Genomic DNA, 13,514 nt, shown 5'->3' with positions numbered 1-13,514 from the left:
TACAGTATATATAATACAACGTAACTGGTTTGTTCCACTTTGGAGTTAGCTGTTAGGGGAAGAATCAGTTTTGTGTTGTGTGTTTCCTTGACTGATGAAGCCTTCTGGATGGAAGGTGAAAAGTTTCAGCACAAAAAAAGAAACTGTCCAGATGACCTGACTGAAAAATGTTGGATTGTATACCTGGATTATTGAGCATGGACTTTGTTGTTATACAGTATATTTGTTTTTTCAAATAAGGAAAACTAGGAGTTTTGATTTGAATGAGTCCAAATGATGTAATTTTGCTATTAAATATAATATTCTCAATCGTTTTTAGCCTGACTCCACAAAGATTTCCAACTTGATTCTCTAAAGCAGGGGTGTCAAACCCACTTACAAAACGGGGCCAAAATTAAAACCTTTTTCAAACTAAGGGCCAGTTTCTGAATCTACATTAACTCAAGTTAGGTGCATTCACAGCTGATAGTCCAGTAGACTCGGTTCGGTTGGGGACCAATATTCATGAGCTTTTGTTTACATTTGAGCTGGTGCGTTTGCATTCACACTGCACTGTGCAGTCGAGTCAACCTGTTGAACCAACCTGTTCCCCCACTCGCCTGTGGGGGCGCTGCACCAAAAACTACTGAAAGAAACGACACAAAAACCTCTGAAGACACTTCTTCTTCTTCTTCTGGAAATAAAAACAAAAACGGTGTGGCATCAAGTTTTAGCAGTTTTAGGAGTTATATTTTGTCATTTTTCAAAAATGGACTTAGCATGAGCAGAAGATGAGACAGAAGACCATGGAGAATATTGTTTTTCACACAAGACAGCTGACGGCTCCATATGAGGTCAGAGAAATGCATGTTTGTTTGTCCTGTGGAGCGGGGCTCGGTCTGTTTACATTCACACTGAACTCGAACCGCGCTGGAGTTCTCTTCTACCGGACCGAGACCTAGGTTTTAGCCCGGGCCAGAGTTCACCTTTTTGTTCCGTGACAGAGTTCGATGGCGCGTTCACACCTCCCCAAACGAACTGGACTTTCTAGGAAAACGAGCTAAAGTTTTATTAAAGTGGACTAAACAGGGCTGGTGTGAATGCACCCTTAGGCTGCCTTCAGGCCCAAGCCTCCCTTGCAAAAGAGATATGTGATCTCAATGGGATTTGCCTGGTTAAATAAAGGTTAATAAATGAATAAATAAACATCTTTTCTTAGTTGCAGGTTCCTCAACAAAAGTTTGATTGGTCTTATTTGACGTTCTCTGTTGCAGTTTTGACATCATAATCAAAGATTACTGAAATAATTAAAGTGATAAAAGTATTTTACATTTAAAATAACATGTTGGGGGCCAGATAAAATGTCAACGAGGGCCACATTTGACCCCCGGGCCTTGAGTTTGAAACATATGCTCTAAAGTGAAACTGCTCATCTCTCCAGCTGCTGTAGGTAAGACATTAACTACTCTTATGTACACCACCGAAGCCCACTTTAAGCCTACTTTATTATTTCTTTATATACTCGCTTTCTTTAATGAAAACTGAATTAGAATATAGACAGATGATAATTTCATTTCAAGTTTAATGGCGGGGCACAAAATGTTTCATACATTATGGTAAAGTCCATTCTATGTGAAGTTAATCTTCCCATCCTACTGGAAAAGGCTGAACATTAGAGAGGGACAGACTGACTTTGATTTGACAAGTCAAGCTCTCAGATTTAGCTCTTGGCATTAAATTTTCAAATAGCACAAAGAAGAAAAAAATACATTACTATTAATAAAAGTTAAAACTTTTGTCTTGTTAAACTTGAAAATACAATATGTGATTTGACATGATGAAGTCTGGGGGGAAAAACACATTGAATTATTTCCCATCTAAATCATGTTCTAAAAGCTTGTGCTTCTCTTCACACACCCTTCAAACTGAGGAGTGAGCAAAGCCATCAGAACTATATGATTCAGAATGCTGTTTTCACTCAGTTTATCCATAATTTGTCCTATTCAGAAAGAAAGAAATGGGTTAAAAAGGAGAGCAAAGCCCTGAGAGAGAAACTGAGACCAAATCAACAAATTAAAGACTATCCTATGAGGGACTAAGCCTCTTATTTTTATTTCAAATGAGGATAGAAAATTGTCTTCCTTATTGAATCTAATTATTAGCCAGTGCCCTCCAAAAGTCTTCTGAAATCGCCTGAAGCAGCCAGGCTATTAGCATAAACACCACCACTGGCAAGCTTAAAACAAATGGTATATTTAGTCAGTGTTAATGGGATTAAAGTGTGCAGGATTCAGGAGCAGTTCTGCCAACAGTGAGCATCACATCTTCATTATGTATGCCACGACTTCTCAGTCTCTACATTCTTTGTTTGCATTTAATTTCTCTCCGCCTGCCCCGCCCTCTTCTGCTAATCTCAGTTATTCACCAGATTGTGCTCAATCTTGATCCAACCCCCCACCCCCTAACAAAAATAAAAAATAAAATTCCAGACAATCATTAATAATAAAGGATTACACCAATCTGAAAAGCTGGTGGTTCGCCAGCGGCAGTGAACACACAGAGGAATAATTGTTGTCCATCTGTGCACCAGATTGGTAAGAGAAAGAGTAAACAAAGAGCACGGTGTACCTGGTTAAGCTTTCTCCTCTTCCCCATCTCTCCCTTTAGCCAGAATACATGAAAGGCTTTTGATGGCAATCACTCCTCCCGATTTCACTGGCTCACTTTAAGATTTTATTTTATTTTTTTGCCACGCCTGTCAAGAATCAAACAATGCTTGGGGTTAAATCTCTATTTGTAACCTAACAGAGCTCATACACAGCCAGCAAAATACCATATGCACAAATTCAATTCAATTTCAATTCAGTTTATTTATATAGCACCAAATCACAACAGAAGTTGTCTCAGGGCACTGAACAGAAACATTCACATACAGACAAAAGTCAATTAGTAAAGTTCTCTATCTAAGGAAGCTGCAGACTCGTTGAATCTTCACTTTGTCACAGTCTCCCATCCTGAGCGAGCACAAAAGCAACAGTGGAAAGGAAAAACTCCCTTTTAAAAGGAAGAAACCTCCAGCAGAACCAGGCTCAGGACAAGCGGCTTCTTCTGCTTTGACCGGCTGGTTTGAGAGGACAGGAAGGAGAAACAAACAAACATAAAATGGTAGGTCCAGATGTACTAAGTGCAGGTGTACCTCCTATTGGAAGAAAGACAAAAAACATGTCAAGGATAGAAAACATTACACATACAAAACAGGTTGAGCAGAGTAAGTAAAGACAGCAGCAGAGTGAAGAAATGTGGTCAGTTTGTCCTCCAGCAGCCTATAGCAACATAATTAAGGGATAGCTCAGGAAACCCAAGCCAACACTAACTATAGGATTTATCAAAAAGGAAAGAATTAAGCCTAATCTTAACAATGTGTCAACCTCACGGAGAGAAACTGGAAGTTGGTTCCACAAGAGAGGCGCCTGATAACTGAAAGATCTTCCTCCCATTCGGCTTTTGGAAACTCTAGGAACCACAAGTAAACCTGCAGTCCGAGAGTAAAGTGCTCTGTTGGGAAAATATGGAACAATAAGGTTTCGAACATAAGATGTATAGGTCGTTGAGAGCAGGGCCGGAGTGGGACTCATTTTCAGCCCTGGAGTTTCATGCCTCAGAGTGGCCCACTTTAGATCACGACCTACTATTATTAAAATCATGTAATTATAAGCTTACATCAGGAGTGATTCTAGAATCTGTCCTTTAGGGGCGCTTTAGCCCCCCCAGTGCTGACAATGGCTTGAACAATGTGGTGACCATTGACGTCAGAAGCTTTTTATAATATGATGGGGGGGGGGGGGGGGAGCACACTAGGGGGGTATCTGGGGGTTCTCCCCAAAAAAATTTGAATAAAGTAGATGCCATTTCCTGCATTCTAGTGTATTTTAACAGGCTATTTAACATTTAGTTTTGCCTACATAAGTAACACTTGATTCTATAACTATTTTAGAGTTAAAGGCACAACAAGAAGTAGCCTGACCAACAGCTCTCCTTGTGTGAATAGAGCACACTTCACTTCTCTCATGCATCCTAGCCAGTTGTAGGGTCAAGAGACAAACATGTAGCATTAACACAGTATGAACAACATTCAAGAATTGTTTCTTTAAGAACATTATCAAATATTTTACATTAACAGTAAGATTGCTTCGCCTACGAGGAAGTGTAAAGTTTGGTACGAACACCAGCATCCTCACCAACTTTTATAGGTGCACCATTGAGAGCCTGCTGGCAGGCTGCATCACAGGGTGGTACATGAACTGCACCAGTCAGAGCCGGAACGCTCTACAGAGGGTGGTGCAAACGGCAGAGGACATCACTGGTAGCAGTCTCCACACCATCCAGGACATCTACCACAGCCGATGTCTGCGTAAAGCACGCAGCATCATTAAAGACCACACCCACCCAGCACAAGGATTCTTCCATCTATTACTCTCAGGTAGACGATACAGGAATCTGCCATCTCGCACGAAAAGACTCAAAGACTCAAAAACTCAAAAACAGTTATTATCCACAAGCTGTCAGATTACTGAACTCTCATTAAAGAACACTGAACAACTGGCAATAACTTTGCACCAAGCCACATCTGTAACAACTAATATTAGCTTGTGACACCTAATATTTTATTGCTAATGCATTATGTGGCTGTATCATGTATGTCACTACCTTATCATCATAATTCATCTCCATGTTACTCACTACCTGTGCAATAACCTGTCACACAACCTGTGTAGTTAATGTTAGTGCAGTATACCTAATGTGATTTTAAGCTTATATTACTACCTTGAAATACTTATTCAAACAAATTCATCCTACTTGCACCATTATATTCTACCATGTTGTTTACTATTTTTTCTTTAGGACCTTGTAAATATTGTATTTACTTTTTCACTTTTTGGTACTTTATGTTGTACCCTTATTGAATGCTTTCGTAGTTCTTGTTTGTTTGTTCATTGTTTTAGTGAGTCCAATCAGTTCTTCTCATCCTGAATGTTTTATTGTACTGTTAACCTTGTGTTAATCTGCATATGACAAATAAACATAACCTGAATTAAGCATTAATCTTTAATTTAACCATTAAGCATACAATGTAATTATGACAGAAAATGGAGGATTTACCTACAGTTACTTTCGTAGAGATGAACATGTGGTAGTTACTTTCTATTTATAACTTGTGATCAACTGATGGGGTCGGTCCTGGCTTTTTACATGTTTTCCAAACTCCATTTAATTTTTGAAAAAGAATAAACTGTATCCCACCCTCTAAACGCTCAGGGTAACACATGTCTGGATTACCTGTTCTCCACTGACACCGTTTAACCATTTTGTTCTGGTGATTTTTCACAAACCCCTCTGACTGTAAAGCGTCCTGATTGTAGGCAGCCCCATATCTGCAGGTAAGGGGGTGTTTACCTTCAGGACAAATTAAGGTTACTGAGTGGTCATTTGTTGCCACGCCTACTGGATTGATTGACAGGTCGCGCAGGAGCCGACTTGGGTGGGGGGGAGGGGGGGGGACTAGAGCTGCAGCCCTGCGGTGGAGGCAGGGCGGCCCAGGAGCAGCGGCCGCGTGTTCTGTGTTTATATGTTGTTGATAAAAAGTTCTAAAAAAAAAAAAAAAATAGTGAGGGCCGGCCCTGCAGCCCACAAATCAGACCAGCCCACCGGGAATTCTCCAGACCCTCCCAATTGGCTATTCCGGGCCTGGTTGAGAGCTTTGTAGGTTAGAAGTAAGATTTTGAATTCTATTCTGAATTTGACAGGGAGCCAATGGAAAGAAGCTAAAACTGGAAAGATATGATCTCTCCTATCAACTCTCATAAAAAAAACTCTGGCAGCAGGATTTTGGATCAGCTGAAGACTTTTTAATGAATTTGTGGACACCCACATAGTAAACAATTGTAATAGCCCAGCCTAGACATGATAAATGCATGGACCAGGTTTTCTGCATCATCTTTGGGCAAGATGTTTCTAATTTTAGCGATATACATAGGTGGAGGAAAGCGGTTTTGGTAGCATTTTTAATATGGAGGTTAAAAGACATATCTTGATCAAAAATAACACGAGAGTTCTGCGATGTAGTTAAATTCAAAGCAGTCTGCTCCTCAGATAAATTGTGTTAATTTATTATTTTTATGTATGAATGTTTCTGTTCAGCGTCCTGAGACGACTTCTGTTGTGACTTGGTGCTATGTAAGTAAACCAAATTGAATTGAACACCAGTGTTTTTAACTTTCGAACTGGAGGCCAAACTAATGCCATCCAGAGAAAGTGAAAGACTGCAAAATTTATTCCTAAGATGCTCAGGACCAAAAACCACAATCTCAGTCTTGTCTGAATTTAAAAGCAGAAAATTAAGGGTCATTCAGGTTTTCATGTCTTTAAGACATGCTTGTAGTCTAAATAACTGATTGGATTCATCAGGTTTCATGGACAAATATAACTGTATCATCAGCATAACAATGAAAATGTGTCCCATGGTGTTTAATAACTTTACCTAATGGAAACATATACAGTATAAAGTAAAAAGTACTGGTCCAAGCACTGAACCCTGAGAAACTCCATGACTAACTTTGGTGTTTGAAGAAAAGTCATTAATTATATTTACAAACTGGAATCTATGATTTAAACCATTTTAGAGCTGTTCCTGTAATCCCAATACCATATTTATGTCTCTGTAGTAAATATTGTGATCAACTGTATCAAATGCAGTACCGAGGTCTAACAGGACCAGTGTAGACACAAATCTATTGTCAGAGGCCATTAGAACATCATTAGTAACTTTCACCAGTGCTGTTTCTGTGCCTCTAAACCCTGACTGAAACTCTTCAAACAGATTATTTCTTTCTAGATGTTCACACAACTGACCTGCAACTATTTTCATAATAATTTTGAGATAAATATTAGATTAGATATAGGTCTAAATTTGGCCAGCATTTCTGAATCAAGATCAGGCTTCTTAAGAAAGGTTTAATTACCGCAACCTTAAAGCGTATACGTAACCATTCAAGACAAATTAAGCAGATCCAAACTGTGGACATCAAGTATGGGAAATACATCTTTAAACAGTCTGCTTGGGATGGGATCTAGCAGACATGTGGATGGTTTGGATGAGGTTATTATTTTTGACAATTCAGAGAGCTCAACAGGACAAAAACTGTCCAAACATAAATCAAGTTCTAGTAATATTTCTAAAGTTGCATCATCTGACAGTGAATCAGAGGTGATAGTAGAAAGGATGGTTTGAATTTTCTCTCTAATGAAATAATTTTATTTATAAAGCATCTCATGAAGTCATCACTACTTAGGGATACATAAAGTAGTTCAACAGAGATGGGCCTTTTAGTCTAGCTATAGTATTGAACAGAAACCTAGGGTTATTTTTATTCTCATCTATTAAAGATGAATAATACAGTAGTCCCTCGTTTATTGCAGATGTTAGGTTCCACCCCACCCCCGGTGATAAGTGAAAAACTGCAAAGTAGGGATAGTAGTACAAGTTCAAGTTCAAGTAAACTTTATTATCATTACCATCGGAACAAAATTATGCACACAAGTAGTAGTAGTAGTAGTAGTAGTAGTAGTAGTAGTAGTAGTAGTAGTAGTAAGTAGTGGTTTATTTTAGTATTTGGCATTTTAAACCTTTCCCACACTCTTGCAATGTTCCTAACAATTTTCTAAATTCTTAAACCTTTAAAAAAAAAGTACTTTTAAATGGGTACTCACCAGAGAAGATGAACTAGAAGAGATGGAGAAGAAGAATTAGCTGTCCAGTGGTGATGATGATGATGAAGATGATGACGATGAGAAGGGGGCTTTGGCTTCGTCCTTCATAATGAAAGTGCGAGATGGCATCCTTTTCCAGAACAGGCCCGTTTTGTCCATGTTAAAAACTTGTTCAGACCTGTAGCCCCTCTCGGCAATCAGATCTTTGATCTCGTGTTAACAAAACTCCTCTGCTCCTGCTGTATCAGTGGACGCAGCCTCTCCATGCAGAGAAACACGTTTTAATCCAAATCGTTTTTATCCAAATCGTTTTTATCCAAAGCGTGTTTTTTTTTTTTCTGCAATCATTATTCCACATGACCAATGCAGCTTCCATCTTCACAATCGTGCTGTAGGTGGCCGGCAACATCCGCATAGGTACAGCCATCTTACAGTTTGTCCAGAAGTGCCACTTTCTCCTTAATTGTCAGCATCTTCCACTGGCGTTTCGGTTCACCACCAGAATTTTTGAACGTACAGGAACCGTCCAGTTGAAAAAGAGCGGCGTTAAATAAACTGCCTGCTACTAGTGTAACAGCAACCACTTGCTATTATAACAGCCAATCAGCGGTCGGGTTAAATAGAGCTGATGGTTATTGAGCCAATCAGCATCCGTGTTTATAAGTATTTCAGCTATAAAGCATTTCTGGCATTCCAATTCGTTGCCAGGAATGTTTGAACACACAGAGCATTAAGAAACCACAACACGATTAATGTCCAGTTGAAAAAGAGCACAGGTAAACAGACGTCTTGTACTGTAACAGCCAATCAGCAGTCGGGAAAACAGAGCTGACGGCCAGTCGACGCCCAGTCACATAGCACAATGCTCTGTTTCTTAAAGAGACATGTCCTCACATGAATTGCACTTTCTTTTGAATCTCACATGTGTAAAATTGAAATTTCTTTAAAAAAAAACAAAAAAACTTTTCCATGTGTACCCCGCCCCTCGCACAGTGATTGCCAGACATGGGCACCGGTGACCCCCGTGGCCCAAAAAAGTGGAAGAACCGAGTAAAAGATAATGGATAGACAACCACATGAGTACAGTACAATGATATTTCTGGACAGTTCACAATTATGCATTACAAAAAGGTTGGGTTTTTTTGGTGCAATATTTTGGATGTCCACAAACCACGATAGAGTGAGTCGCGAAAGTCGAACAGCAATGTAGTGAGGGACTACTGTATACAGTTCTAGATTTACGGAGCACTTTCTTATATGTTACCAGGCTATCTCTCCAAGTTAGTGGAATGTCAGTTTCTTTCCAGCTTTCTAGATGCCTGTTTTACAGTACGTAACTCAGAATTGAACCAAGGAGCCAGCTTCCTCTGATTGATTACTTTATTTTTCAGCAGTGCAGTTTTATCAAGTGAAGTTTGCATTGAAGTTGTAAAATGATCAACAAGATGATCTAAGTCACGGTTCTCTGATGAATTACTCTGCAAGACAGATGAAAATATCAATGGAAGTGATTGTTCAAATTTGGTTACAGCGACCTCTGAAATTTACTCTCAGTGGCTGTGCGATCAATTAATCTAAACTCAAAGGTTATAAAATGGTCAGACAAAACAGGGTTTTGAGGATGTATTAATAAGTACTTAATCTCTATGTCATAAGTCAGAACCAGATCAATAGTGTGATGATGAGAATGAGTAGATGTGTGGACATTTTAGGTAAAACCAATTGATTCTATTAAATTATTAAAGGCTATGCTTAAACTATCACTTTCAGCATCTACATGAATATTGAAATCCCCCATTATTATGACTTTATCAATATTCATTTATAAGTCAAATAAAAAAATCAGAAAATTCAGACAAAAACTGAGAGTAAGCGTCTGGTGGACGATATATAACAACTAGTAAAAGAGGCTTTTCTGATTTCCATTTTGGATAAGAAAGACTGAGGGACAACGACTCCAAAGAATCATAACTAATAATTGGTTTAGTATTAATCAATAATTTTGACTGAAAAATAGAAGCTACTTCTTCACTTCGACCTGTTGTTCTAGGAACATGAAAATTTAAATAATTAACAAGAGTGGATTCATTTATACTAACAAAATCCTCCTGTTGTAGCCAGGTTTCTGTCAGACAGAATAAATCAATTTGATAATCAGTTATCAGATCAATAACAGGGACTAGGAAAAATATCTGATGTTCATTAATCCACATTTAACAATCCACAAAGGACGTAAGACGCAAATAATTTTACACAAAGCTACATCTCCAAAGAGAGGAATGTGGTGTTATGGAAGCTTTTGCCTCACAAACCTCCATATAACCTGGATTGTTACTGAATATTTGAAAAGCTACCTACAACAGTGAGATATTAACTGTTCACGACGTTTCCACAGAGCCCCACTTCAAAAGAACTAGAGTATGTATTTAATGTTATCCATAGCATTCACTGTTTGAGTAGAAACTGCCCATTTCACAGCTTGTGTCTTCCGTATTTTTATCTGGATGCTAAAAGAAAGCCATAGTTTAGCTTACTTAGCAGCTTTTCTGTGCAGAGTGAAAAATGACCTTTCTGCTTCCCATCCATCTATCTGGAGGACCCTCGTTATGGTGCTAGATTTATAAATGCAAATGCAGAGAGACAGACAGACAGACAGACAGACAGACAGACAGACAGATAGACAGACAGACAGAGTGATAAATAGTGCCAGGTTCTGAGCAGGGAGGAGACAACAGATAGAGCAGAGACATAATGAGCTCTGTTTATGTGCAGTGTTGCTTGGCCTGTTGACAACAGATAATGAAGTTACAGTTAGTGGGGGGATCTGCTGGCACTAATTAAGCTTGCTGTCATTAGCACTGCTAGAAAGAGGATGTGCTGCCTCCGAAATGGGTGGAGCCAACTCTGGGAAACCCATCACAGCTGGAGAACACCCACTAACACAAACAGGAGCTTTATGTGGTGTATGTGAATGTAGTTTTATTTCAGGGGACTTAAAAATCTACATTCAGCTTTTACGGGAAGACACAAATTCTCATTGAGGCTAAGCTGAAGAAAAAAAGACAGAGGCTTGTTTCTTTCAACACAAGTTTGACTTTCAACAGGAAAAAGATTGATGTGAGGGTGTGGATTATGTGAATAGAACATAATGCATTAGTCTTCTGGTGTCTAAATACACTAAATCACTGTTTATGTTAAACAGCTTATGCAGGAAATATTTTACACCTAAGTGAATATAAAGAGCGGATTGGTTGGTGCAGAAGCCACAGCTCTGACATCTGGAAATGTGGCATTCACCACTGAGTTGTTAGAAAGTGGAAGAGCGCTCGATTGACTGTCACAGAGTCAGAGTCAGAGCTCAGCGAGTGCCATACTAACCACAGCTCCATTGCAGCCTGTAATCCAACTCACCACCAAAGCCACCGCTGCTGGCCGCCTGCACAGACCGAGCCTCACTGTTTGTTTATGCAGCACGTAGACTCAGCCATTAAAAGTGGGAAGACTGTCAAATATAAAAAGAGACTTTTCATGTTTGAGGGCTGCAATTGTGGCTCTTGTGTGATGTTTTTCCTTCACGCTGACCCCTGTTGCTTTGAGGTCAGGAAGCCATTTAAGCCTGGTCTGAGAAGCTGGCTGATTTGCTTGGCCAAACGCAGTATTTTTGAATGTGGTGTAGTGGGGGGCCCCTGTGACAGAGAAACTCTGGTTGCATACAGCAACTGCAACTGAGACAGCCTCGCTATAATGACTCCAAGAGCCAAAAGCCCAAAGATTTTTTTACGTATCCCTTATGTTCTTCTCACCTTTTCTCATCTTCATGAAAATCACTTCAAGGCAAAGGTGGCTATCCAAAAAGCTGAGAAAAGGCTGAGTTATACAAATCAGGAAATGATATGTTCCTTTGGACTTAAATGACCATAGCTCTCCAGAATGTGTTAACAGATAATGCATGTTGTTTAAGACATCCATTCCCACTCCCAACCTTTCAAATAATGAAGCTGCGAAGCGAAAATGTGGACATTTGCTATGCAGTTAACTTGTGACAGACACCAATTAGGTTTATAGTTTGGGCGCCTCTGGGCCGCTGTCGCCAGGCCTCAGTCTCCCTCTGATGTCATTACCCAGATCTGCTGGAGTCTGACAGAGCAACAGTTCTGTGCTGTAGGACACAGGGAGGGAGAAGGAAAGGTGGCTTGGCTCCGCTCCCTCTGATAGCAGCAGATAAGCCTGCCTTTGGGGCTTTATATCTCATCTGTGCTTCCTGTGTAGATGTAAGTTTCAGTCTGGCAGATTACATCAGCAGAGCCTGCGAGGGACAGAGGCCGGCAGCTGGGGGACTGTGATGACTCCCTTCATGTGACAAATGCACCCCCCTCCACCCTTCATAGACTAACAAAGCAGGATCAGGGTACACTGTGGGAAACAGTGAGTCCCCAGAGGAGGCAGAGTTAAAACTGTCAACATTTGTTTAATCTAATAATTTCCTCCCCCCCTTAGCACTGTTTTTACTGTTAGTTGCAAGATGTGTCCACAGATATTGATATTAGTGGACAGCATGCCTCGCTTTGAATAAGTCTATATAACATGTGTGTGGAGGTGTGTGTCCTGACAGAAACAGCTGACACGAAGGCCCCCTGTGGACCACAAAGATGCCATATGACTGTATGAGGTTCATTTTAGGATATTAAACACAACTCCTCTGTCCAAAAGTTTTCCTATTCATGTATGTACACCACATTCCTGCCACACAGACAGACAGGCCACATCTGGTGAAGGCCCTCGCCCGTCCTCTTCACTGTCATCCCACCCAGGGAGGGGAAGTGGTGAGGTTGCCGTGGTTGGCCAGATGAGGCCAGCTGTGTGACCACAGACCTCTGAGGGTTGGAGGGAGGCATCCAGAGGCCTTCTTACAGACCCAGCGCCAGCCTCACAAACAACTCCCTCAAAGCCAGCAGCAGCCACGAGCAGACGCAGCAACAGAGCAGAGTTTGTTCTGTGACAGTGTGAAAATGAATGCCTGTGTGTTACTTTAAGTATCAAATTAAATGAATTTTTAAACGCAGATGGAATCGTTTTAAAATATTAATTTTCCCCCACTACATCAAAATGTTAAAGAATGTCTCTGAGTCTTAAATAAGTTGTGCCATGTCTCTTGATACTGCAGGTTCATGCAAAACTTTATCTTTACATATACATTTGAATAACTTTAAAAAGGTAGTTGGATATTATGTCTTACTGGTGAAATGTATACCTGTATTGTGTAACAGCTTTAATGGTTTATTTATGTATTTTTGTGCTATTGAGACAGTACAGAATCAATGAAAGATCATATGTCATTACACTTCCTCATCTCGTGTTATTTTGTATCCTATAGAACAGTATATTGCATTGTATTTTATATTATGACAATGTATCACATCAAACAAGCATATCTTGTGTCTAAAGTTTTAATTAGAACCTTAGATGCTGCTTCACTCAAACTGACCAGATGAAGTCACTGAAATGACAAACTTACTACAGTGATGCAGATGCTGAATAATCCAGGCAGCTTCTGGTGGACTGCGTTGTGCCTCTCTCAGCTGCCAACTCATATCAGCTGAAAGTGAATGTGGCTGAACTGCACCATCAGCCGGATCGTAGGACAGGAAATTTCAGAGTGATGAAGTCACTATTTTGCCTCAGTCCCAGGGGCAGTGATTTGTGAGCTAATCTGGGTCTGTCTCCCCAGATTCTAGGTCTTTCTCCCCCCTGGGAGCTGCTAATGGGAC

This window comes from Nematolebias whitei, chromosome 10 (assembly GCF_014905685.2).
Source record: "Nematolebias whitei isolate Nwh7 chromosome 10, NemWhi1, whole genome shotgun sequence".
Classification (NCBI taxonomy): domain Eukaryota; kingdom Metazoa; phylum Chordata; class Actinopteri; order Cyprinodontiformes; family Rivulidae; genus Nematolebias; species Nematolebias whitei.
Note: the sequence above shows the minus strand (reverse complement) of the source record.